Raw genomic sequence first — 27854 nt, forward strand, 5'->3', positions numbered from 1 at the left:
TGAATACTGATAGATGCAAGAGAGTGTGCTCTACTGCACACACTTTCTACATATGAGCAATTAAGCTGAGTTCAGGCTTTTTATGGCAGTGTGACCTGAGCTGCAGTTACACAGTTACACACTAATCTGGGTTTGGTTTAACAACGTGTTATTGCAGCCTTGCATATTTCACCATATCACACGTTTCTGAAACCATGTGAACTTCTTCCACTTGTATAAACACAACGCCTTTTATAAACAATAATGCATAACCTTAATGGATAAATGGTTGAAATAAGTAAAAGGTTCTACATCGTAGGGTTTCTAAATTTGTTGTGCTAGAAAATCATTTCAAATATAAGTAAGTTTAATTTGGATGTATTCTATCAAACTCAAGTAATAAGAACATTTGAGTAATATTATAAAATATAATGTTACGAAAAGAATCCTTGACAGGGGAGTTAATCATTGCCAAACAGAGGTTAACCTGTTAAGCCCTGAGCCTGTTTTTCAGGTCTCAGGCTCGAAAATGACATTCCCAGAACAAATGACCATATCTTCCCTTCTAAAAGGGTTAAATTAATAATCTTTTTTCTCAAAGTAATGATAAACCTGTGAGTTGGATGTAGAAAAGTCAGAATCAATATAGATGTTTATTATTTTAAAGAAAATTCAGATTGAACATAGTAAAAAACTGTAAATTATAGTGTCCGTCCAAAAATTATTTTTTACTTATAGTGAAAACTCAACACACTCTCACTCCCTAAGCGTCCAGGAGCGACGCTTGGTCAGGGTCCCGTGGCGTCCAGTTGTAACACGCCGTAGCAACCATAGACTGTATACAAAAATTAAATAATACATTATTCCGAGTGTGCTTGCTTTTCTTTTTGAAAGTCATCACATAACGGCATTGTAATACACGTTTCGGCTGCATTCAATATGACATATCTGCCGTAGTTAACTCTATTTATAGTGCCCTGATGACAAGACTTCTAGACAAACAGGAACTGCCGCCAAAACTGAAAACTTGACGTGGATCTTAAATATATAAGCAATTAAACAACATCTTACATTTCTTTTCACACAATACGTCTCCTTGCAGTATCAACACTAATTCGGCTGACTTTTATATTTGATCCAATTGGTAGATAGGCTGTATTTACGCCATAACGGTGCACAGCTGATAGAAAGGGACACCTACTGGTTAAAGCACGTTATAGCATTTTATAATTTCATTATTAGATATTAATAGGAGGATGTGCAAAACAGACAAACTAATAAGGCTTTATTTAAACATTAAAGAATACTTTAGGTTAAGGTCTTCTTTTGAATAAGAAAAAAGCTTTGGGGGTATAGAAGATGAATATGGAGGGATGAAACCCTCTTTGATGGTCACACATGCAGAGCACACAGCACACACAGTGACATTTGTATCTACAGATAAATATTAAGCCTGACAAAGTACTTAACGTCTAATATATTGCTTTCCTGCCATGTTAACTATGTTTAAGCACTTATTTTTAACTGATATTATACATATGTATTATACTCTTATAAGATGTATGTAGATAGTATAAGAAATGTGCAGAATATGACAATGTAATGGTGGAGGTACACACACATATTGATAGATGTCTTGTAATGCACTGTTGAGGAACCTGCGACCCAAGTTTTTCATTCATTGCATAACTACACCGTAGTTGTGTATAATATGATATGTCAATAAACCTTAGAAAATCTTGAAATCTTGAAAGGGATGTGCAAAATAGTCATTATATACAGTCTTTAATGTCAATAAACCTTAGAAAATCTTGAAATCTTGAAAGGGATGTGCAAAATAGTCATTATATACAGTCTTTAATGTCAATAAACCTTAGAAAATCTTGAAATCTTGAATGGGATGTGCAAAATAGTCATTATATACAGTCTTTAATTAAGACTATATTAATAGTAAAATAATAAGTACTTAACATTTTATCAACTACCTATCCTCTTTGTGAAACAGACAAACATATGGATCTCTTACTGTAAATAACAACGAGTAAAGAATATACTTTATAGGGATCCTATTAATATCTAATAATAAAATAATAAAATGCAATAACGTGCTTTAACCAGTAGGTATCCCTTTCTATCAGCTGTGCACCGTTATGGCGTAAATACAGCCTATCTACCAATTGGATCAAATATAAAAGTCAGCCGTATTGTGTGAAAAGAAATGTAAGATGTTGTTTAATTGCTTATATATTTAAGATCCACGTCAAGTTTTCAGTTTTGGCGGCAGTTCCTGTTTGTCTAGAAGTCTTGTCATCAGGGCTCTATAAATAGAGTTAACTACGGCAGATATGTCATATTTAATGCAGCCGAAACGTGTATTACAATGCCGTTATGTGATGACTTTCAAAGAGAAAAGCAAGCACACTCGGAATAATGTATTATTTAATTGTTTTATACAGTCTATGGTTGCTACAGAGGATTGTGGGTAAAGTAATGTCTTCGGCTATCCAAAACTCATAGAAAACGAGTTGTTTCTCAGAATTGAAGGGGAAAACGTGACAAAAGCATTGTACACACACTAAAACCTATCAATGTCGTTTAATTAACAAGGATAATCTGGTGTTTTTGAGTTGATGAGTAGTGGAGATATCACTGTCAAATCAATCGACAGTAAGGGGAATACTTACTTCCGGGTGTACAATTCAAAACACAAACGAATGCCGTGCTTCCCTAAGCGTCAAATACCGCCGCCGATGGGAATACATTGCAATCAGTTGAAAGCTCTTTGCGTCCGTTTATGAAGCTGAAGGAGCCTCGGCGCGTCACAACTGGACGCCACGGGACCCTGACCAAGCGTCGCTCCTGGACGCTTAGGGAGTGAGAGTGTGTTGTGAAAACTACCCTTGGATGATGGGTTAGTAGACTAAAAGCTTTAGGAATCCAAAGTACAACATATAATAAGTACCCTGTATCAAGATTGATGCAAAAGTGACATTTGACCTTTCTAGAGAGATTTAGCACAAAAAAAACACTTCTGGGGTCATTTGGGTGGATTTTCCATATCTCTGGCCCCCCTTGGTCGATTTTAATGGTTGACACCTCTTTCTGACCGTTAGAGCCAATAGAATCGAAGGGGGATTTCCCCACACACACACATGGTAAAAAAAAGGTGGGGGCTTCGCGCATGCAGTTTTGCATCAGAGCGAACCTATACTCTAGCTCTAACATCTGGAAACGGAAAAGCAGTTTTATTGCTTATGGATTATCAGAAATCATTTCAAAGGCACACAGACACATTGGATTAACCTATGGATTAACTTCAGCAGCGTTTTTATCGTTTTAATGCCATTGAAGACCACTTTTGACCAGACTACGACACAGGTAAGCCATGTTAGCGTTTTTAGCTACCTAGCGCCACATGTTTTGATGTCTGTTTTTGTTTATAAAGTCGCGAGTTCGTATCATAGAGTGATAATGTATGTACCCATCGATTCTGTGTCATCTCACGATGTGAATCGATGTGTTGGATGTGCAGAAAAGATCAATAATAAGGTTTTATGAGTGATTTTCGGTGCAGTAATCTGTTAGCATTTTTCGCTCGTTGCTAATTCAGAGGCTCAGCGTTAGCATTGTGGGGTTTTTTTTGAAAAAAAAATACAAATGATCAGTAAGATGAGTTTCTTCCCATTACATGGATATAAAACATTCATAGTCTATTAACCTGTTCCACTCTGAGCCTGTTTTTCAGGTCTCAGGCTCGAAAATGACATTCCCAGAACAAATGACCATATCTTCCCTTCTAAAAGGGTTAAATTAATAATCTTTTCTCAAAGTAATGATAAACCTGTGAGTTGGATGTAGAAGTGTCAGAATCAATATAAATGTTTTTTATTTTAAAGAAAATTCAGATTTTACATAGTAAAAAACTGTAAATTATAGTGTCCGTCCAAAAATTATTTTTTACAGATAGTGAAAACTACCCTTGGATGATGGGTTAGTAGACTAAAAGCTTTAGGAATCCAAAGTACAACATATAATAAGTACCCTGTATCAAGATTGATGCAAAACAAGTGAAATTTGACCTTTTTAGAGAGATTTAGCCAAAAACTGGGCCATCTGGGGTCATTTGGGTGGATTTGACCTATCTCTGGCCCCCCTTGCTCGATCTGGTTGGTTGACATACCCTTGTGACCGTTAGAGCCAATAGAATCGAAGGAGGATACCTACATAGACACACATTGTAAAGAAAAAATGTTGCCGCTTCGCGTGTGGAAAGCGAAACTAAACTGGAGGAATGTCTCCTTCTGGAGTTTGGAAACTAAAACGCAGTTGTATTGCTTATGGATTATCAGAAATAATTTCAAAGAAGGCACAGACACATAGGATGAACCTATGGATTAACTGCAGCATCGTTTTTTTATCGTTTTAATGCCATTGAAGACCACTTTTGACCAAGGTAAGCCATATTTATATGTTTAGCTTCTTGGCTCCACATGTGATGATGTACGCTTTCGTTGATAGCGTCGCGAATGTTTATCACTGAGTGTTGAGGTGGGCACCGTTAGATTCAGTGTCTCCAGGACACCAAAAAATAGTGTTTGGTTGTGCATCTAGGATAAGTAATAAGGGAGTTCTGAGTGAGTTTATGTGTCTTTGTCGGTCCCGTTTTTTCGATCGAGGCTAATTCAGAGGCTGAGTGCTAGCATTGTGGGGTTTTTTTGAAAAAAAAAATTAAAAAGATCAGTTAGCTGAGTTTCTTCCCGTTACATGGATATAACACATTCATAGTTTTATTCAATATTAAGATTCCTTAGACGTTGTTTCCTGCAAATGACGCGTTTATCCGCCCGGTACCGGGGGGAAGGCGTGAAACAGGTTAAATGAACATGCCCTCAGACACTGTTTCCTGCAAGATGTTGCGGGAGGGCCCCGGTACCGGGGTCTCTTGGGCTTAACAGGTTAAAGTCACTGCCGAATAGGACATTATTTAATGGCACAACCATAAAGATCAGTGTTAGTTTGCATGTCAACTCCTAAAGGTATAAAATGTTTCCTTTTCCAAAGTATTCAGAACACCTTCCTGCTGGGAATCAATCCTCTACTATTTTTGTCAGTGCATGGTAGACTCGGACATATAACGTCTTTTTAATTTGATATATTTGGACACTTGTCCCAGTTTACATAAAGGTAAATTGTATTATAATTGATAAATAAGTTTGGTAATACATGTTGATTTTTGAGCTGTAGAGGTTGTATTTTGTTCCTTTTGGACAGAGCGAGGCTTGCTGTTTCTAGCTGCCTTTTATTATGTATCATTCGGGCATGTGAGAGTGCTTTTGTTCCCATATGTTCCCAGTGTTTCAACCACAGCATGCTCCAAACCTATTTTTCACTGAAAGCAACAACGTGAACACATTGAGAAACAAACATTTAAGATAATTATTTATGTTTAAATAAAAAACAACTGATAATGGCATGGTGGTTTCAAATGTTTATATTCTAATCTCAAGTATTGTGTAACACAGACTCACATACCAATCAAACATATACTTCAATTTCATACATACATTTTAGAACCTAAACTTTTCTCTTGGAATTTTGCCAAAACATTTTTTTCGAATTAGCAAGCATCAACTGAGTACAAAAATAAACTGTTTGAAAACAAAACAGGAGAAAACAGGATGAAAAAAAAACTCTTGCCAGTGGACTTTTGGATCTGTCAGATTTCCGTCATGCATGATAAATGTATTACTGTCACTTTCTGTTTCTTTCTTTCTTTAAGGGAAACTAGGTCATTGAGAACATCTACGGAGCCTGCAAGAAAAGCAGTTAAGCAACACAGCTACCACAAATATAGGGTATTAAAATATATACAAAAAACATCTTAAAACCAAATGTACATTTTTTAAGAAAACCATAGCCTGCTATAAAAAAAAAAAATAATACAAATAATAATAATAAAGTTGATTCAAAAATAAATATGTAATAGTAACATGAAAAACACAGGATTTTAAGTGGAATGAACTTACCCCTGACATTCCTGCATCTGCTCCACTGTTTCTGGAAGATCTCTGTTGAGGGTCTCCGGAAGGAAAAGGTTCACAACAGATGAGGCAATTGTGAGACTTCCCATGAGGATATAAGGAAGAGCCTTATTATAACTACCTGAAAATAAAAAAGGAGCAAAATTCTTCATTATAAAAAGACACCATTTTACTTGAATATAAATAAAACTTCAATAAATGTGTACATGTCGTTGATGTTATCCAAAGCAGATGTTCTTTTGGACTCATAAAGAATGTCAATGCAGTGATGTCTTATATACATTGTGAGATAATATACTCATCTTCTCACCTAAATATATGACATAAGGAGCTGTGATGCTGCCGATGTCACGATCTGTCTGTGTTGTGTTTTGTCTTGTCTAGATCTGTCTTTGGTTTCCTGTTTTATTTTGAAAAGTGTTCACCCCCCGTCTTGCCTGTTGCTTCCTGTCTGTGTGTTCCCTCTTACCTGATTACCTGATTGTGTTCACCTGGTGCCCCTGTGTTTTCTCCTCCCTCCTCACCTGTGTCTTGTTTGTTTCATTAGTCCTGTGTGCATTTAGGTTCTGTTTTTTCTGTTAGTCTTTGTGAGATCCTTGTTTGTTGTTGACTGTGTTCACGGGGGAGAGCTCTGTATGTTACTTGTAGCCTTGAAATAAAGGTATTTTCTGTTAAATCTGCATTTGGGTCCTGCCTGCTGACTGTCGATACGCCTCCAGTAGAGAAGAGAGGCAGTCTATCATCTCTACGGCACGCCAAGAAGTAACCTTGAGGCCCTTGTTAAGGGAGTTACTACCCGAGTGGGTGGAGGACTTTTTCGATAGCTTTGAGGTCAAACCGGTTTCCCGGCCTGCTAGCCACTGGCATGCTAGCCCCTGGCATGCTAGCCCCCTGCCTGCCACAGTTCCCAACAAGGCTCCTTTCAAGGACCCTTTCACTGGGTCTCGTCTGGCCTTTGGAGGACCTCTGAGCCTCCACAAGGCTTCAAGGCAGCATGGAAGGAAACGCAAGGCCAGGATTCCAGCCCGTGCCCCAGCAGCCATGGTCCCGGCCCCAGCAGCCATGGTCCCAGCCCCAGAAGCCATGGTTCAGGCCCTGGTTCCGGCCCCAGCAGCCATGGTCCCTCCTCTAGTCCCTACTCAATTCCCTTCTCAAGTCCCCTCTCAAGTCCCCTCTCAAGACCCCTCTCAAGTCCCCTCTCAAGTCCCATCTCCAGTCCCTACTCCAGTCCCTTCTCTAGTCCCTACTCAAGTCCCAACTCAAGTCCCTACTCTAGTCCCTTCTCTAGTCTCTTCTCAAGTCCCTTCTCAAGTCCCTTCTCAAGTCCCTTCTCAAGTCCCTTCTCAAGTCCCTTCTCAAGTCCTTACTCAAGTCCCTTTCCAAGTCCCTTCTCTAATCCCCTCTCTAGTTCCTTCTCAAGTCCCTTCTCTAATCCCCTCTTTAGTCCCTTCTCAAGTCCCCTCTCAAGTCCCTTCTCAAATCCCTTCTCATTTCCCTTCTCTAGTCCCTTCTCAAGTCCCAACTCATGTCCCAACTCCATGCTTTGTTCCGTTGGGGGTTCTGCTGGGGGTCCTGCCAACTCCATGTCCTGTGCCGTTGGGGGTCCAGCCGACACCTGTTTCGTCGGGGGTCCTGCCAACTCCATGGCCTGTGCCGTTGGGGGTCCAGCCGAGACCTGTTTCGTCGGGGGTCCTGCCAACTCCATGTCCTGTGCCGTTGGGGTCCAGCCGACACCTGTTTCCCCGGGGGTCCTGCCAACTCCATGTCCTGTGCCGTTGGGGGTCCAGCCGACACTTGTTTCGTCGGGGGTCCTTCCAACTCCATGTCCTGTGCCGTTGGGGGTCCAGCCGACACCTGTTTCGTCGGGGGTCCTGCCAACTCCATGTCCTGTGCCGTTGGGGGTCCAGCCGACACCTGTTCTGCCGGGGGTCCTGCCAACCCCTTGTCTTGTCCCTTTGGGGGTCCCGCCGACTACTGTTCTGCCGGGGGTCCTGCCAACCCCATGTTCTGTTCCGTTGGGGGTCCTGCCAACTCTGTGTCCTGACCCGTTGGGGGTCCCGCCGACACCTGTCCCGCCGGGGGTCCCGCCGACACCTGTTCCGTCGGAGGTCCAGCCAGCTCCGAATCATGTGCAGTCAGAGGTCCCGCTGCCACCAGATCCTGACTCGCCGGGGGTCCCGCCTACACCATGTCCAGTTCTGTTGGGGGTCCCGCTGACACCTGTTCCGCCGACACTGTGTCCTGTTCCCATCAACACCAGCCCTTGTTCCGTCTGGGGTCCAGTCGACACCAGCCATTGCTGCGTCCGGGGTCCCACTGATACCAGCCCATGTTCTGTCTAGGGTCCCGTCTATGCCTGTCCCATCAGGGGTTCCCTCTACAACTGTCCTGACGGCTCCGGTTCCTGTCCGGCCGACACCGGTTCCTGTCCCACCGGGGGTCCCGCCATCTCCAGCTCCCAGAGCTCCCGATCCCTGTACTCCTGCTCCGGTAATCCAGCTGACCCCGGAGGGGCCCCATCGCGGCCTCCTTGCCCGTCCTCCGGAGCTTTGCCGGCGCTGCCTTCCTGCCCATCCTCTGGCAGTGTCCCGCCTCCGTCCTGCCCGTCATCCGGAGCTGTCCCGGCACTGCCTTCCTGCCCGTCCTCCGGAGCTGTCCCGCCTCCGGAGCTGTCCCGGCCCTGCCTTCCTGCCCGTCCTCCGGAGCTGTCCCGTCGCCGCCTTCTTGCCCGTCCTTGTGCCCGGCCCCCTGAGTTTCCCAGCCGATGCCTTCGCCCTTGAGCCCGGCCCCCTGACTTTCCCAGCCGATGCCTTCGCCCTCGAGCCCGGCCCCCAAATGTACCCCGTCGAGGCCTTCACCCCTGTCTTCGGCCCCCTGAGTTTCCCCGCTGCGGACTTCCCTGCCCTTTTGCCTTACCCCCGGGCCGTCCGCCCGAGTCCCCCTTCTCGGCTTCTGCTTTGCCCCCGGGCTATCTTTAGCTTTTGAGTTTCCAGCTTTCGCTGCGTCTCTCATTTAATTGTATGGAAAGCCCACAGTGCCATAATTTGCCTGTTTTTTGTTAGGTGCAGAGAGTAAGGTAAGTTCTGGCCAGAGTTACTACTGTAACTACGGTCCTAGGCCATGCAACTACAGCATGGTTACTGCTGTAACCATGGCCTATGGTTCTTGCGGGCTGTTCTATTCCTTAGAAGCTAATTAGCTTCATTCTCAGCGACTGCAGTAGCGCTATATTGTTGTATTTACCGCTCCTAGTGCTAGTCTCCTAGCACTAGGATGGGTAGATGCGGAGAACAATCTTCACTGTGTGTGCTGTGTGCTCCGCATGTGTGGCCATTCACCGGCCACGGTTACTTTTGCCATAGTTACTACTGTAGCTACGGTTCTAAGCCGTTTAAGTATTGGCCATAGTTACTACTGTAACTACGGGTCTACGCCTTGTAAATACTGGCCATAGTTACTACTGTAACTACGGTTCTAAGCCGCGTAAGTACTGGCCATAGTTACTACTGTAACTACGGTTCTAAGCCGCGTAAGTACTGGCCATAGTTACTACTGTAACTACGGGTCTACGCCGTGTAAATACTGGCCATAATTACTACTGTAACTACGGTTCTAAGCCGCGTAAGTACTGGCCATAGTTACTACTGTAACTACGGTTCTAAGCCGCGTAAGTACTGGCCATAGTTACTACTGTAACTACGGTTCTAAGCCGCGTAGGTACTGGCCATGGTTACTACTGTAACTACGGTTCTACGCCGCGTAAATACTGGCCATAGTTACTACTGTAACTACGGGTCTAAGCCGTGTAAGTACTGGCCATAGTTACTACTGTAACTACGGTTCTAAGCCGTGCAAGTACTGTCCATAGTTACTACTGTAACTACGGTTCTAGGCCGTGTAGGCTGGCCATGGTTACTACTGTAACTACAGCTCTGTGCTGTTCTCTTCTTTGGAAGCTAGTTATCTGGTCTTAAACATTGTGTTTTTTGACTTTATTTCGCTTGATTGTTAGCAGCAGCCGCTTGACTAGCACCTTGCATGGACCGTTTAGCTTCATTATTTAACTCAGCTGGTGAAGGCAGTGCTCTCGCTCCCGCTCCCGGTAACGTTGCCCTGTAACGTATCACTCTGGCTATTAGCAGCGGCCACTTGGCTAACATCTGGCGTGTTCGGCGTGCTGCTTGATTCCTAGCAGCAGCTGCCTGGCTAAACTGCCCTGTTAAGCTTCTTCGTTTAATCTAGCTAGGTGTAGGCAGTGCTCTCGCTCCCGCTCCCTCTGCTAGTAACATGGGTGTAGGTCATTCACATCCCCCTCTGTGTTCGGCGAGTAGGAGCATTGCTCTACTCTTTCCGTTCAGCAGGTAGCCGGTGAAGGCTGTGTTACCGCACCCGCTCCCGGTTACGCTGCATCTGGCATTTGTCTCTGACTCAACCAGTGAAGGCAGTGTTCTCGCCCCCGCTCCTGGTAGACGTGTACTTGATTCTAGCAGCAGCCGCCCGGCTAAACTGTCCTGTTGAACTTCTTATTTAATCCAGCTAGGTGAAGGCAGTGCTCTCGCTCCCGCTCCCTCTGCTGGTAGCTCCGTGCTTCGTTTACTCGGCTAGGTGAAGGCAGTGCTCTCGCTCCCCGCTCCCTCTGCTAGTAGCCTTGCACTTTCATTTACTCAGCTAGGTGAAGGCAGTGCTCTCGCTCCCCGCTCCCTCTGCTAGTAACGTGGGCGTAGGACATTACATCCCTCTTTGTATTCGGCGAGTAGGAGCATTGCTCTACTCTTTCGGTTCAGCAGGTAGCTGGTGAAGGCGGTGTTCCCGCACCCGCTCCCGGTTACGCTGCATCTGGCATTCGTCTCGAACTTAACCAGTGAAGGCAGTGTTCTCGCCCCCGCTCCTGGTAGACGCTAGACTGCCTTGTTTATTAATCCAGCTAGGCGAAGGCAGCGCTCTCGCTCCCGCTCCCTCTGCCGGTAACGTGGGTGTAATTACATCCCTCTTTCTGTTTGGCGAGTAGCAGCACCGCTCTACTCTTTCCGTTAAACAGGTAGCTGGTGCAGGCTGTGTTCCCGCACCCGCTCCCGGCTACGCTGCATCTGGCTACCCACAGAATGGCTCATTCATGTGGGCTGTCCCCTAAGGTGGATCGGTTAGCTGCCATCATGGAGCAGACAAAGCCGCTCCTGTTGGCCCTTCAGCCAGGGGCCGGTGTGGGGGCTACTAGCTTGCCGCCTGGCCCGCCTTCGGTTGCCACACCTCTGCTTGAGGATGCCATGTCGCTAGCGGCTCCGGCTGAACCTCTTCTTGAAAGGGGGGGGGCAGGGGCCCGCTCACCCCCGAAGAGGCTCCCCACTCCTCTGCTCAGAGCTCTTTGCAGGGCACGGAGGACGGCTCCATGGCGGCCATTATTCGTGCGGCCCTGGTACGCTTGCAGCTTCAGGCTCCGCAGGCCGACCCAGGCTAGCGCCTTCTTCAGGCATAACCCTGCCCCCTTTCATTCCCACTGTTCCTCCTTTAGAGGAGTACCTGAGGGAGCTCCATGCATGCTAGAGAAACCCCAGGGCCCTCTCCCACTCTGCTGCCATGCAGGATCCGGCGAGGGTGGGGCTGGGTCGCTTGCCATCCATTGAGCCTGCCATCACCTCCCCGATTCTGGCCCCGGATGCCAGGCGCCCTCGGCCTCAGTGCAGGGTCACAAACGAGCTGCTCTGTAAGGCCTACGACACAGCGGCACGGGAACTCCCTCTCCCATCTGATACTGGCTGTCTCTACCTCTCTGCAGCAGGCTCCGGCTGAGCCTTCTTTGCTGGGCCTCAGTGATGCATCACTGCAAGCCTTTGCTCTAATGCTAGGGAATTGGGACGAGTCATGTCCTTATGGTGCAGACTCGTCGCCAGGTTTGGCCTGCTTAGTCACCACTGTCGGAGACATGTCCTCCGGGGTGTGCCAGTCGAGTCAGGGGAGCTGTTTGGGGCAGCTGCCCTGTAGGCACTGGAGCGTGCTGCCCAAGCTAGGCAGACCAGGCAGCAGCTCTCGGGTCTTTTATAGGCCTGTGCCCACTCCCAGCAGGCCCAGGGGCCCCTCTAGCAGCCGCACTCAGCCACCAGCTTACAGTGGTGGTCTGCGCAGGTCCCAGCGGCCCACTCATCTGTTGTGCCCCCGGCTGCCGGCCTTCTAGGCGGCCTCGTGCCTCAGAGCCTTACCGGCCTCCCCCCAGCAGCAGCTCAGCTACTGGGCTGTCTGTACTTCCGGCCCTTGGGTGGTTTTCACCTTAACCCAGGGGTACGAACCGCAGTTCCGGCCCCTAGCCTTCGGCCGGGCCAAAATGACAGTCGTCAGCGATCCGGCAGATGCCCTAGCTCTAGCCAAGAGTTGTCCGTCCTTCTGCCCAAAGAGGCAATCGAGCCAGTAGACCCTCTGCTTAGCCCAGGGGGTTCTACTCTGCGTACTTTCTCGTGGCCAAGAAAGTCGGCGGAATTCACCTGCTCTTGGACCTCAGAGGAATCGACATATTCCTGGAGGTGCTGCCATTCCATATGCTGACCGCAGCACATGCACAGTGGGAGTGGTTTGCAACCGTGGACTTTAGGGATGCCTACTTCCTCGTGGGCCGGGCAAGAGGGTGCCTGATATTCAGTTCCTCCGGCCCTTGGGCAGACTGACGGCTGCCTCAGCCGTTGGGCCCTTAGGCCCGCTGTCGTTGTGCCCCATGCAGATGTGGCTGATCAGCCTTCTCTTGGAGGCCAAGTGGCACAGGCACAGGAAAGTCAGAGCGTTGCAGCGTTGTCTCCACTCTCTGTCACGCCGGAGGGGCAGGGTCTATCTCCTGATGGGCGTGCCCATGGGCGCCATCCCATCCTGCCAGGAGACCGTCACCATAGGTGCATGTCTCTTAGGGTGGGGTGCAGTGCGGCAGGGCAGGACCGCTCAGGGTCAGTGGTCTGCCCAGGAGGGTGCACGCCATGTCAGCGTGCTAGAGCTTCGGGCTGTGCAGCTTGCACTCACGTACTTTCTACCCCAACTGAGGGGCAAGAATATGCATGTTCCTTGGGACAGCAGGTACACTGTTGCCCAGACGGCAGTCCCTTCTAGATAGTGGACGTTCTCACTCCACTCTGAATTTATGTGGCTGCTATTTCTGCCCGACATGTTCGGGTCGACGGCACCACGGCGGGGTGCCTCAGGTCGGTGTCCCTCTTCCTGAAGAGGGGCTTTACGGCAGCGTCCCCCTAGCACCCCGAGGGCTCCGGCTTGGGACCTGCCCCTGCTGCGGATGCCCTATCATCTCCTCCCTTCGAGCCCCTGGCTTTGGTGGCTGCCCACGAAGGCAGCATTTCTGCTTGCCATGGCCTCAGGGAGGCAAGTTGGGGAGTTACATGTCCTCTCCATAAACGATACATGCCCGAGGTGGGACTCTCAGGTGTTGCCCTTGGCATTCCTGCCCAGGGTGCTTCCACAAACCCACTTCAATCAGCCTGCCCAGCTGGCACGCTTTGACATTCGGGAGAACGGCACGTCGAAGTGGCTGTGCCCTGTGGGTGCCAGAAGGGCGAATATCGAGGCTACTGCCTGTATACGGCAGTCGGAGCAACTCTTGTTTTTGCCATAGCGGCACTAAAGGAGGTGTGCCCTCTACCAGTGGCTATCCCACTGGGTTGTCGATACCATCTCACATGCCTACGGGGCCAGTGGCCGCCCCTTGCCATCTGGGCTGAGATACCACTCTGCAAGGAGCATCTCAACATCTTGGGCTGCCCTGAGAGGGGCGCCCCTGGAGACCATCTGCGCCGCGGCGTCGCGGGCGTCTTCTGGCACATTCTCCAGTTATCGGGTTAATGTCGCCACTCCCCATTCTTTGGGCGTGGTCCTTTTGCCGAGCTCCGCTGCTTCCAGTAGTGAGCCAGGGCTTGGATTCTTCATGACATGGTTGGTATAAGTCATCCAGTGCTAAAAGCACCGCCTCTGGCGGTCAGTAGGGACGAAATAGAACGATAGTTACGGCTGTAACTACGATTCTATGAGTCCCGGATGACCGCCAGAGTTTCCTGTCACTCAGAACTCTTGTGTGCTCGCGAGAAGATTCTGGGAACAGATCCTCTGACGACACCGGCTGTTATAGCCGGTGTCACGTGGGTCACAGGTGACTTTGTTGTTATTGGTACTCGAGCTGCGCATGCGCACGATGGACATATCCAGTGCTAAAAGCACCGCCTCTGGCGGTCATCCGGGACTCATAGAACCGTAGTTACAGCCGTAACTATCGTTTCTGTTAGTCTTTGTGAGATCCTTGTTTGTTGTTGACTGTGTTCACGGGGGAGAGCTTGAAATAAAGGTATTTTCTGTTAAATCTGCATTTGGGTCCTGCCTGCTTCGCTCAACCCTGACAGCCGATGCGTGCCGCAGAGGAGCACATCCCCATGCCCACGTTCCTGAGTACAGTAGGGTAAACCTCAGCGGTGTAAAAGTAGATGATGCTGAAGGCCATGGTGAAGCCAAACTTTCCAGTCATTTCCAGTGCCAGAGCAACATATTGAAGATCTGAGGAGGAGAAAGAGAGGATGTTGGAAGTGAGTTATGAATGAATTTTCTAATTTCTATATTTTTTAAATACATGACATATTAAAAAAGGGGTCACATGAAATCATCAAGTTTCTCCCAAGCAGAGCGAACAGAAGTCTTATGCATTAAAGAAATATAAATGATCTCATTTGGGAATAACTAGCTAAACACTGTGCAATTTGACCTCAGTTCAGATGTTTATTGTCCCTTCTGGGAAAGAGGGACAATAAAGGGCCTGAATACTGTCTTTTCTGGTATCTTATCAGCACCGATTCTTTATTTGAACCTTCTTGAACCCATAGGTCAGTTTGGTGATTGTGCAAGGGTCAATTTGCTAAGCCTATAGGAAACTGGGTCTGTTTAATATGTAGCTTCACTTTATCTGGTGAAACACAAACATGATAAAATCATTCTTTACTGCACTGTAGCACACTCTAAGCACTAAAATACTTAACTAATGAATATTAAAAACATGACAGAAAGTACATTTCAGATGTTTCTTTGCTTGTCTCAAGGGAACATCAGTAACACAGCAACTTTCTCCAGATGTGACTTATGTATTAATCCAGAGTGCACTATTCTAGGTGCTTAGAGAATAATTAACATGTGATAAAACTGCAAACTGCACATTTCTGAGTTCATGACAGTGGTGTCGCCTAAAGCCCCGAATGTTTTTTCTGTAGCCCCGGACAATTCTCCCTCAATAATATAATCAGGGGTGCACATAACTGGTACGCAGGTACGGCAAAAATCTGAATTGCATAGCGTCACTTGTGTTGAGAGATGTATCCATAGATCTCTTCATTTTGCTCTCAAAGTGCACCAGATTGATGCATTTAACTTCAATATAAAAAAAAAAAATCTTCCTGGGGGAGCATGCCCCCGGACCCCCCTAGAGGATGTTAGGTCCACCCCCCACTTGTAAAAAATAGCACTTTACCCCTGCTTACACCTATATGCCGTGAGCTGATTATCGAGGGTGTACTGTGTATGTGCGTGTGGGGAGTGTTGCAGTAGAAAATTCCACTGTAGCGCCCGGTACCTTAATGGGAAACCCTACATGTTTGAGCACACTATGAAATGTCAAGATACCCCACAGCACCCCCAAAAGAAAGTCTCTGGCGCCGCCACTGTGGGCTAAGCCCCGAATGTTTCCAGGTCCAGGAAACGCCCCTGGTTCATGACATAATCTTGCACAACCAGCCCCCTCTTATATAAACCTATACCCTGTGTTGCACGTTGAACATGATCTCCTCTTAGGAAACGATGACATTTATGACTGAACAAAGGTCGCAGTGATGTAGATTTCAATAAGATTATAACATTTGTGTAGCATTGCTGTCCTGTTTGAATCTTTTGAAGTATTTAAAAATATAAGTTTTATGGGCTCAGAAGAAGAACAATCCTGCTTTAACTTTGTGATGATGCAGTTTCAAGCTAATCCAACAGGGGTTTAAATTGTTGATTTAGCTTAAGAGGTGGGAGAATGCTCTAAACACATAATGCGCCACCTAACAAGCAGCTTCTATTAGAGTCAACTCACCCAAAGTACAAATGATTTCATACAGCAATCTATGTATGTATTACTCTATATTTATAATTTGTTCTCCTTTTGTTTTTGTACATTTTTAATAGATCAACAGGGACATGTGTTTCTCGTACTCTGGATAGTCAACATACCACACTTTAAAAAAAGAAAAACCGATACATAGTGTGTTGCTGTTTACCCAGAGTAACGAAGACACTATGTCTGAAAAGAAGTTTTTGAAGTTTTACTTTTTTAAATGCTCTAAGGTCCACAAGCAAATTCTACTCAATTACAGTAATATGGTATGCAGCAGAGCTTTCCAGGGAATAATGAGCAAATTAACACATATGTATGTAATTTAGGTGAAAAAAACTATTAAATATGTGTACCCCTTCCTACTTTGCACTAGCTGTTGCAGCACAATTTCCTTACAGAGATAAATTCAGTTCTATCTTATTTTAGATTTTATGCTGACAGACAGGCAATTCTAATGTGTGATAAGACGTGTCAAAGTGATATTTTATGTCACTTTGACTTTTTAACACACTACATGCATAATCCCATAATTAGATAGCAGTAGTAATTCTTTTACCGTTATGTAATTGAAGAATGATTAAAAACAACTAACACTTACCACAGAATGAGACACATCAAAGTTATGCATCTGATTTTCTTGGATTTTAGGATGTCAAGCATGGTGTATTTCTTAAATTGTGCCGATGCCTGTGACGGAAAGAATTGCAACGAGAGTCAGGGGCGGATCTACCGGGTGGCATGGGGTGGCAACTGCCACCCTAAAAATAGCCTTGCCACCCCAGCTGCCACCCCAGTTGGCATCTTTCTTTTGAAAGAAAAGTTGTGGCTCATCGGACATTTATGAGAGAAAATCTCTAATGTCCGAGTGCAAGTGAGTGCAGCAAGATGCGAGTCTTGTAACCCCTCCCCCGGCCCTGGCGCGAGCTTGGAAATATGATTGGTGGCGATTTCATTTCATTTGAACGGGGGGACGGCGCAAAACGAGAAGCATTCGGACTCAAGTAGACAGAAGGAATTAGGTATTTGCGGTCTGCAATGACAGAGAAGAGACTGTCAAGTTTGGCTGTACTCAGCATTGAATCAAAACGCACTAAAGCTTTAGATCTTAATAAGTTTGTGAGGCGTGTTGCTGAACAAGATGGTAATCGCCGCATTCAGCTGTTATAGGCATGCCAACTTGATGCTCTGCTCACGGATGACTCGATGAGCATAACAAACTGTTAAGATGATGACCTGGCTTGTATGTGTGCATATATTTTTTTTCTTTGTTTCAACAGTTTCAAGTCCTGAGAAAGTCAAATAAGACGGTGTGTAAAACTACACTGTCCAGCCAAAAAAAAGTAACCACTTTGATTTAACTAGGCCAGTAGGTAAGGACTTTCCACTGGATAATAACTGCAGCGATGTGTATGTTTTAGCTGAATACACGTTTCATATTCGAAGGAGGGTGAGCAAGCATCTTGAGGAACATTCATCATTAACTCCTCCAAAAAATATAGATTATTCAATAATAAATGAATATGTGAATCATAACAGTGATTGACAGCTGATAGGAATAATATGATTGTTAATACACTTAATATCATATTAATTCAGACAAACATCGATGAGACAGTTAATGTACTTATTGCAGCAGTCTTCATAGATTTGGTACCCCTGCTGGTCTAAGAGTGAGACAAACTCATTCAGTTAAAATTCATTAAATTACATCTGCCACCTTTATATATTTATATGTAAGACTTTACTGATGTGCCACAATAATGTCACCTATGTTATTGAGTTCAAATATTAATATTGTGGCTTTCCAAGTTAACATTGATTGATATGACTGCGATTAAATCAGCATACTGTATACTTCTGCCAGGGGATGCCACCCCTCAAAATCTCCTGCCACCCCATGAATATTTGTCTAGATCCGCCCCTGGAGAGAGTTAATGTGGTTACATTATACAGACTTGAACAAAAACGGGGAAAACAGGATAAAAAAAAAACTCTTGCCAGTGGACTTTTGGATCTGTCAGATTTCCGATTATTACTGTCATGCAAGATAAATGTATTTCTTTTTTTCTTTAAGGGAAATTAGGTCATTGAGAGCATCTACGGAGCCTGCAGATCCTGTCTGACCTCACGTTGAATGGGCAGGTTCTTCCTTCCTTCATCTTCTAAATATTTCCTTTTTTTCAGCCCATTACACAACCTGCTGTTAAGGTTCGGCAAAAGGTAGGACCCAAAAGCATATTAAAAGGGAAGCGGGTTTCAAAACAAAAGTGAGCTTTAATAAAAAAGCTGATGAACGTAAATAACATGGCATGAAATACATAGGTAACACGAGGAAGATACAATACCAAAAGCGATCGTGACCAACATGGAGGGAGACAGGAAAAACAAACAATGCCCCGGCCCGGGGGCAAGGCAGAGTCCAAAAAGGGGCAAAGGCCACAGCGGGCGAACTCAGGGGCCCGGGCATGAGAGCGAAGGCAGTGGCTGGAAGAGTCAGGAGGCCGGGCTCGAGGGCGAAGACCACGGCTGGGGAACTCAAGGGGCCGGGCTCGAGGGCGAAGGCAGCGGCTGGAAGAGTCAGGGGGCCGGGCTCGAGGGCGAAGACCGCGGCTGGGGAACTCAGGAGGCCGGGATCGAGGGCGAAGACCGCGGCACTCAAGGGGCCGGGCTCGAGGGCGAACAAGAAGGCGGCGACGGGACAGCTCCGGAGGACGGGCAGGAAGGCGCTGACGGGACAGCTCCGGAGGCCGGGCAGGAAGGAAGGTGCTGACGGGACAACTCCGGAGGACGGGCAGGAAGGCCATGACGGGACAGCTCCGGAGGACGGGCAGGAAGGCCATGACGGGACAGCTCCGGAGGACGGGCAGGAAGGCGCTGACGGGACAGCTCCGGAGGCCGGGCAGGAAGGCGCTGACGGGACAGCTCCGGAGGCCGGGCAGGAAGGCGCTGACGGGACAACTCCGGAGGACGGGCAGGACCCAGTATCGGCCGGACAGGAACCGGAGCCGACGGGACAGGCGTAGACGGGATCCTGAACATGACATGGGCTGGTGTCAATGGGACCCCGGATGGAGCAAGGGCTGGTGTCGACTGGACCCCCAACGGAACAGGACACAGAGTTGGCAGGACCCCCGGTGGAACAGGTGTCGGCGGGACCTCCAACAGGACAGGACACAGAGTTGGCAGGACCCCCGGCGGGACAGGACACAGAGTTGGCGGGACCCCCAACAGAACAGAACATGGAGCTGGCAGGACCCCCGGCGGGACAGGTGTCTGCGGGACCCCCAACAGGACAGGATATGGTGTAGGCAGGAAATCTGCCGGAGCAGGTGTCGGCGGGACCCCCAACAGGACAGGATCTGGTGTTGGCAGGAATCCCGGCGGAGCAGTAGTCGGCGGGGCCCCCAACGGGACAGGACATGGGGTTGGCAGGACCCACAGCGGAACAGGTGTCGGCAGGACCCCCAACGATACTGGACGTGGAGTTGGCAGGACCCTCAGCGGAACCCCCAACGGCACAGGACATAGGGTTGGCAAGACCCCCGGCAGGAGAGTAGTCGGTGGGACCCCCAATGGGACAGGACATGGAGTTGGCAAGACCCCCGGCAGGAGAGTAGTCGGCGGGACCTCCAACAGCACAGGACATAGGGTTGGCAGGACCCCCGGCAGAAGAGTAGTCGGCGGGACCCCCAACGGGACAGGACATAGGATTGGCAAGACCCCCGGCAGAAGAGTAGTCGGCGGGACCCCCAATGGGACAGGACATGGAGTTGGCAAGACCCCCGGCAGGAGAGTAGTCGGCGGGACCTCCAACAGCACTGGACATAGGGTTGGCAGGACCCCCGGCAGAAGAGTAGTCGGCGGGACCCCCAACGGGACAGGACATAGGATTGGCAAGACCCCCGGCAGAAGAGTAGTCGGCGGGACCTCCAACGGCACAGGACATAGGGTTGGCAGGACCCCCGGCAGAAGAGTAGTCGGCGGGACCCCCAATGGGACAGGACATGGAGTTGGCAAGACCCCCAGCAGGAGAGTAGTCGGCGGGACCTCCAACGGCACAGGACATAGGGTTGGCAGGACCCCCGGCAGAAGAGTAGTCGGCGGGACCTCCAACGGGACAGGACATAGGGTTGGCAAGACCCCCGGCAGAAGAGTAGTCGGCGGGACCTCCAACGGCACAGGACATAGGGTTGGCAGGACCCCCGGCAGAAGAGTAGTCGGTGGGACCTCCAACGGGACAGGACATAGGGTTGGCAAGACCCCCGGCAGAAGAGTAGTCGGCGGGACCTCCAACGGCACAGGACATAGGGTTGGCAGGACCCCCGGCAGAAGAGTAGTCGGCGGGACCTCCAACGGGACAGGACATAGGGTTGGCAAGACCCCCGGCAGAAGAGTAGTCGGCGGGACCTCCAACGGCACAGGACATAGGGTTGGCAGGACCCCCGGCAGAAGAGTAGTCGGCGGGACCTCCAACGGTACAGGACATGGGGTAGGCGTCGGCCATAGAGCCAACAGGACACGGGGGTCTGGCGTCGGCCGGAGAGCCAACAGGAGACGAGGAGCTGGAGTGGGCCGAACCACTGACAAAACACGGGGGGCTGGAGTGGGCCGAACCACTGACAAAACACGGGGAGCTGGAGTGGGCCGGGGAGCCAGTACTGGAGCCGAAACTGGAGTCGGGACCATGGCTGCTGGGACCGGAACAGAGGCCTGGACCATGGCTGTATGGGCCGGTTCTGGAGCCGGAACCATGGCTGTTGGGACCAGAACTGGGGCTGGAACCATGGCTGCTGGGGCCAGAACTGGGGCCGGAACCATGGCTGCTGGGGCCGGAACCATGGCCGCTGGGGCCAGAACTGGGGCCGGAACCATGGCTGCTGGGGCCAGAACTGGGGCTGGAACCATGGCTGTATGGGCCGGTTCTGGAGCCGGAACCATGGCTGTGTGGGCCGGTACTAGAGCAGGCACCATGGCTGCTGGGCACGGAACCATGGCTGTGTGGGATGGTACTGGAGCACGGTACCATGACTGTGTGGACCGGCACTGGAACACGGAAACATGACTGTAAGGTCCGGTTCTGGAGCAGTGACCATGGCTGCTGGGCACGGAACAGAAGCCTGGACCCTGGCTGTGTGAGCCAGGTAATGGAGCACGGAAGCATGGCTGTGTGGGCCGGTACTGGATTACGAGCTGGCTTCCTGACCTTGCGTTTCTTTGAGGTCTTTTGGAGGCTCCGTGGACCTCCAAACGCCAGGCGGGATCCCAAAAAAGGGTCAGAGAATGGAGACTGGCACTCAGGGCTACGCGAAAAAACTCTGAGCCATTCAGGCAACGAGCTCCTCAGCCATGGCATGTTAGACACCTCCATTTGTGCCTTCTTGAGGATAGCCTCTTTGTCCCTTCTTGACGAGGTTCCACTCCACTCGGCATAATAACATTGAAGGGAAAAGTCTAGATCGAACAGATCTAACTCAAAATCTTCAATATCCGCTGGGTCCATATTTGGTCGGTTCATTCTGTTAAGGTTCGGCAAAAGGTAGGACCCAAAAGCAGATTAAAAGGGAAGCGGGTTTCAAAACAAAAGTGAGCTTTAATAAAAAAGCTGATGAACGTAAATAACATGGCATGAAATACATAGGTAACACGAGGAAGATACAATACCAAAAGCGATCGTGACCAACATGGAGGGAGACAGGAAAAACAAACAATGAACCGACAAGGCACACAGGGAAAGACAAGACTAAATACAGAGAGGGGTAATCACAAGACAAGACACAGCTGAGGTAAGGGAGGCAGAAACACAAGGGCAACAGGTGAACACAATCAGACAATCAGACACACCAGGGAAACTAACGACAGGAAGGCAAACACAGGAAGAAGGAACAGAGAAGACACAAGGGCCCTTTCTCATGTCTTCAAATGTTCCTCCTCGACTCCCCTTCTCGACTCCTATCCTCGAGACTTAGTCCCGCCCACAGGAGATGCGAGCGGAGGAGCCGAGGAGGGGAACCGAGGAGAGAGGAGGGGAAGCAGCAGGCGGTTAGAGAAATGAGAACTCCTCTCCTCTGAGCGGTCATTTTAAAGAGACGTCCATTAATGATGACAGGAGGCACAGCAGCCCTCTGTCTGATGGACAGATGTGTTCATGACGACTTATATATTTACTTTTAATTCATTCACAGTGCGGTATAATGAGACAATAACAGGCTACAGATGCGGACATACACACAGACACACACACACACACACACACACACACACACACATATATGTATATATTTATATAAATATATACAATTTCAGAATCAAACAGAGCACTCTCATAATAACGTAACACTATCAGAGACTGGATATATCCCCCCCCCCTCTCTGGTCGCTACAATGAGGGAAATAAATGACGGGCCAAAAGTTTTATTTACGAGTATTACAAGTAAGCAGAGGACACCAAACCAACTGATTGAGACCTGTCTGTCCGCTGCATCTACGCACACACTGTACCACACACACCTACACCACACACACGCACCTACAGCTCCTAAAGCATATAATCAGGCTACAGCCGTTGTGTATTTTATTATGTGAAGCACTAAATGGTTTTAGAAAAATATCGACTTTGTTTGTAGATATCTACTAAACTAAAGCAAATAAAGAGAGTAGGCCTGTTATACTGAGTGATATATATTATACACACTGCTCTGCTTTCTGCACGGACCTCACAGCTGTTCTCACTGTAAACATCGCGTCGCGATGAAAGCAGTTAATAAAATAATATCCAGGGGATGCATGCAGAGCTGTCATTGGCTGAGATAAGTCCGGCCGTGCGTCTCGACTCTTTGAAACATCACTGTTGCCGGAAATGCATCCACGAAGGAGCCGTGGAGGACTGTGGAGGACCCATCAGTGTATCCTCGGTTATAGCTCCTCCAGAGAGCCTCCTCGACGCTCGATGCTCGGTCCTCGATGTGCATTTCGAGAAATGAGATGTCCTTCAACATGGCGCGCTAAAATTCATTTCCGGGTCACTCCCGGAGGACCGAGGAGTCGAGGAGTCGAGGATGGGACATTTGATGACATGAGAAAGGGCCAAGGAGGAAAACATTTCAAAACAAAGGTGGAAAATGAAAACATAAATACAAAACCGTGACACCTGCAATCAAAAGAAAGACCAAGAAAAGCAGTTAAGCAACACAGCTACCACAAATATAGGGTATTCAAATATATACAAAAAACATCTTAAAACCAAATGTACATTTTTTAAGAAAACCATAGCCTGCTATAAAAAAATAAAATAATAATAATACAAATAATAATAATAAAGTTGATTAAAAAATAAATATGTAATGGTAACATGAAAAACACAGGATTTTAAGTGGAATGAACTTACCCCTGACATTCCTGCATCTGCTCCACTGTTTCTGGAAGATCTCTGTTGAGGAAAAGGTTCACAACAGATGAGGCAATTGTGAGACTTCCCATGAGGATATAAGGAAGAGCCTTATTATAACTACCTGAAAATAAAAAAGGAGCAAAATTCTTCATTATAAAAAGACACCATTTTACTTGAATATAAATAAAACTTCAATAAATGTGTACATGTCGCCGATGTTATCCAAAGCAGATGTTCTTTTGGACTCATAAAGAATGTCAATGCAGTGATGTCTTATATAATCCTCCTCCGATGACGAGGAACGACGACAGAAGTGCTCTTCTCGGACACTTCTTTAGAAGCACAGTTGAAACGACATATGCAGGGACTTCAGTCGTAGCTGATAAAAAAACAGTTCATGAAGGGGTTGCTGCTCAGGTTGGAGGTGTTCAGGGACAATCCGAAATACCCAATGTTTATTGCCATCCTGAAAAAAACAAATGATCAGAAAACACATAACATGCAGGGTTAGATTGTACATTTTATGTCACTTTGACTTTTTAACACACTACATGCATATTCCCATAATTAGATAGCAGTAGTAATTGTTTTACCGTTATGTAATTGAAGAATGATTCAAAACAACTAACACTTACCACATAATGAGACACATCAAAGTTATGCATCTGATTTTCTTGGATTTTAGGATGTCAAGCATGGTGTATTTCTTAAATTGTGCCGATGCCTGTGACGGAAAGAATTGCAACGAGAGAGTTAATGTGGTTACATTACATTATACTGACTTGAACAAAGACTATATTAAACATGTTAATAGTCCATTTAAATTATTTGTATTCTTTCAGGGTATAGGGATTACCTATCCAACATTGTTTTAGTGATAACTGTTGTTTTTATTTTAATCATTACTAACTAAGGTGCCAGGGTCAAGAAATCAATGAATAACGTATTAGTAACTTGACAGAGGGATGTCACTCATTTTTTGTCATTTTGAAACAGCTTAGGCTAGGCAGAAGCAGACATAACAACAGCTAGCATTTATAAAGTGGCAGAGGAACACATGTGACCACACTTTATTTACTGTCTCCATGTGTAAAAAGACAAATGTTGGGGGCAAACGGACATTATCATTAAACATGTCACAAACATTCAGTCGTATTTTTTACAGACAATATGTGAACTGTACCTCAGATTCTTTAAAGATTACAGCTGGGGCTTCAATCTTATTTTTCCGTGCAGCCTCTCTCACTATGGCCTCCGCCTCCTCCACTCTTCCCTGGGTGATCAGCCATCGAGGAGACTCTGGGATGAACCTGCACAATCGATACAGATTCAACATTACATTTCTAAATATATATTTGAATTATCACATCATGTTGTTAAACCAGGAGTTTGACTATTGGCAGATTGTCAGTATATGACTTTATAAATGAGAACTATGAGTGACGTACCACCACAGAGGGATGTAGACAACAGCAGTTGAGGACAGAACTGCCAGAAGGGTCCTCCATTCTCTGATGCCGTATGCAATCCAGGGTAGTGTCATGTACCCAATGCAATAGAAGAGGAAGGCTCCGAGAGTTGTGAAGAGTATTCGCATTGTTTTACTCAAAACCTCCGTTCCTGCCCGAGATAAAATCAAAGTTGTTGAGCGAATAAAAAGAGACACTTAATGATCTATTCATGCACAAGGCACAATCATTTCTACATAAAAGATCAAACATAGGAGGAGGATCATTTTACGATTCTTACCTAGCACAAACGCAGAAATATAGAGGGAAATCTGGGAGGCTCCGACAAAGTTGAACATGACGCAGAACATCTGCCATGAATGAGAGAAGGACTGAAGCATGACTGCCACACTCTGGGCCACGAGAGAGATGAAAACCACCTTCTTCCTCCCAAACCTGGAAGAAAAATAATGTTATATCATTAACAGTGATTCACAGAGAGAAGCATTTATACAATATGATGATAGTGATATCTTTGTGATTGCTTTGTCGCTTTTTAAACAAAAGCCTAGCAATAGCTGTGCTAGCAAAAAGTAGATACAAACTTAAAACTGATGTATGTTGGCAGTAGTAGCCAGTCAATACATTTTGCTAGAAAAGTATGATTCATTATTCAAGTTCACATTATCTTGGTTATTTTCTTTCCTTCTCTTAAACCTGGTGGACACATGCAACACTGTTCTATGTCCTGCACAGTTGAAAAATGCAATGTGAATTTAAACATATCAAGTTACAAATCTGCACTTAACCCTTGTTAATGTTTCATTTGAAAACCACTGTGTTGGAGTACGGGACAAAAGCAATAATCTTTCCTGTGCAACTTTTACTGTATATATCCAAGATTCATTTGAATGCATCTGAGCTGCATTAAAATGTCACTTTTTGCAACTAAGTTCATGACCTTGTTACTTCTGATCAGGTACAACTTAGTTCAATACAACAACAAAACTGTGACTTCAGTCCAAGAATACAATTGTGTTATTTGGATTATTAAATGTTTTGTAAAACACTTGCAGTTAAGCAAGTTACATGGTTATTTCATTATGTAATGCCATTACAACACACTGTGCTTTTGACCTCTCACCACTCTCACTCATGCTTTGGTGTTAACAGAAAGTATTTAACAGGAGGAGTGTGGCAAAGGGAGCTATAATAAAATCTTTATCTTACTTTTGTCTTTAAAATTACTAAATGTGACGCAATGATCAAAAAGCTCAAAAACCTTAGAGGCCCTCACCCCTCTTTTACAACCATTGGGGGGGTCAGTTTTCACAGCTGCAAAAAGGCTAAACAGAGTGCTGCTGTGTCTCCAGGGCCTTGTGGTTTTCCACACTCAAAAGGAACACAACCCTAATGTCACGACTAACATCAAATACTCAATCACAATTCTTAATTTAATCAAAGGACGTGCTTGTGAGGTGAAATTATTTCAAATTCTTCCTTAAGCTGATGAAGTTCAGCAGACTTGACAGTCTGTTGACATATAACGACATCTACGACCATAATAAAACAAATTTGCCCTCTAGGTCGGCTTGTAGTATTTCATTTAGTACATTACTACTGATTAAATATATGTCTGCTATTCTAGACCAAGATACTTCTATCTCAGTGACAGCAAATCCTCTTTTGTAGGAGATCAACCTGAACAGTAGATGGGGCTGTTGTCATCAAAAAGCAACACTCATTACAGTGTGAAAACCTCACTTAACTTAATAGTTCATTTTGTATTTTTTCAAGCACTCACTAACATTACAGTACATAAATAATAAGAACCCCTCAGATATAATCGTCCAAGTAAATGATCAAAATGGTGTAAATTTACATGAACAATTAAATAAAAACGTTAGGGGAAAGCTACTGATAAATAAGGACGACATACCTGTCAGAAACATGGCCTGAGATCAGGGATCCAAAGAGGTATCCCACAAAGAGCGTTGAGGATGCAAAGGGAACTTTCCATTGATCATCACAGACGAGGTCCCACTGTAAAAAAAACAATATATATTTCAAACACAAAAACAAAGCAAAGAAAACTTCAAATATCATATTAATGACACTCTGTAAACACACACAAGCACATTCATACTGACCTCTGTGACAATGTTGGATTGGTAGATGTCTTTGCTGTAGTTCCATCCATCTAAACATCCCTCCTGCGCCAAGTCGGTGAGATTCACATCCCTTCCAGGAATAAGTCCTTCAGCTGACATATTTCTCACCATGTCCAGACTGTACCTACTGCACTGGCTCTTCACCTCCTCGCCATTTACTAACGTAAAAGGGATGATGGCATTTGTCCACTCTTCAGTTAAGTTAAACTCTGGAATGAGGCAGTGATGATTCGGAGTTGCCCCGATAAACACCATGTTAAGTCCGTTGAATCCAGTTGAGACAAAAACTGTGTTGAGAAGGAAGAATGTGGTCCAGAAAAAAGGACCAGTCTGTCCCAGGAATGCAGTGTCTTCATCATAGTCACCCATTTTCTATATACAAAATATAAAAATACTTCCCTTCTCGTGAGAGAGGAAGCAATCCGGGAAATTCTTCAGTGTATGAGCTGTGGTATCCCTCTTAAAGTCTTGAACTAAGTACCAGAGTGTTTGAGCTCTCAGTCGAGTGAGCTGGTCCCCCAGTGAGACCGAGTCACAATGGAAATACCTTCTAGTCCCAAGAGAGTTTTAAAACTTCTTTCAAGGGGATAACTTTTTCACCCCTTTCCTTACTGCTGCATCCACTGTCTCTCAGTTTGTGGGAATGGGACTTTATTGGGACACTATTTACGTGAAAATACTGAATGAGAATCCCCTCTCATTGAATTGATTTGA

At 46.5% G+C, this 27854-nt stretch overlaps 1 pseudogene; it reads right to left on the reverse strand.

The window, feature by feature from the left end:
• Window positions 1–5902: 5902 nt before the first annotated feature.
• Window positions 5903–27509, reverse strand: LOC117490637 (annotated as a pseudogene).
• Window positions 27510–27854: the final 345 nt, after the last annotated feature.

This window comes from Trematomus bernacchii, unplaced genomic scaffold, assembly GCF_902827165.1.
Source record: "Trematomus bernacchii unplaced genomic scaffold, fTreBer1.1, whole genome shotgun sequence".
Lineage (NCBI taxonomy): Eukaryota > Metazoa > Chordata > Actinopteri > Perciformes > Nototheniidae > Trematomus > Trematomus bernacchii.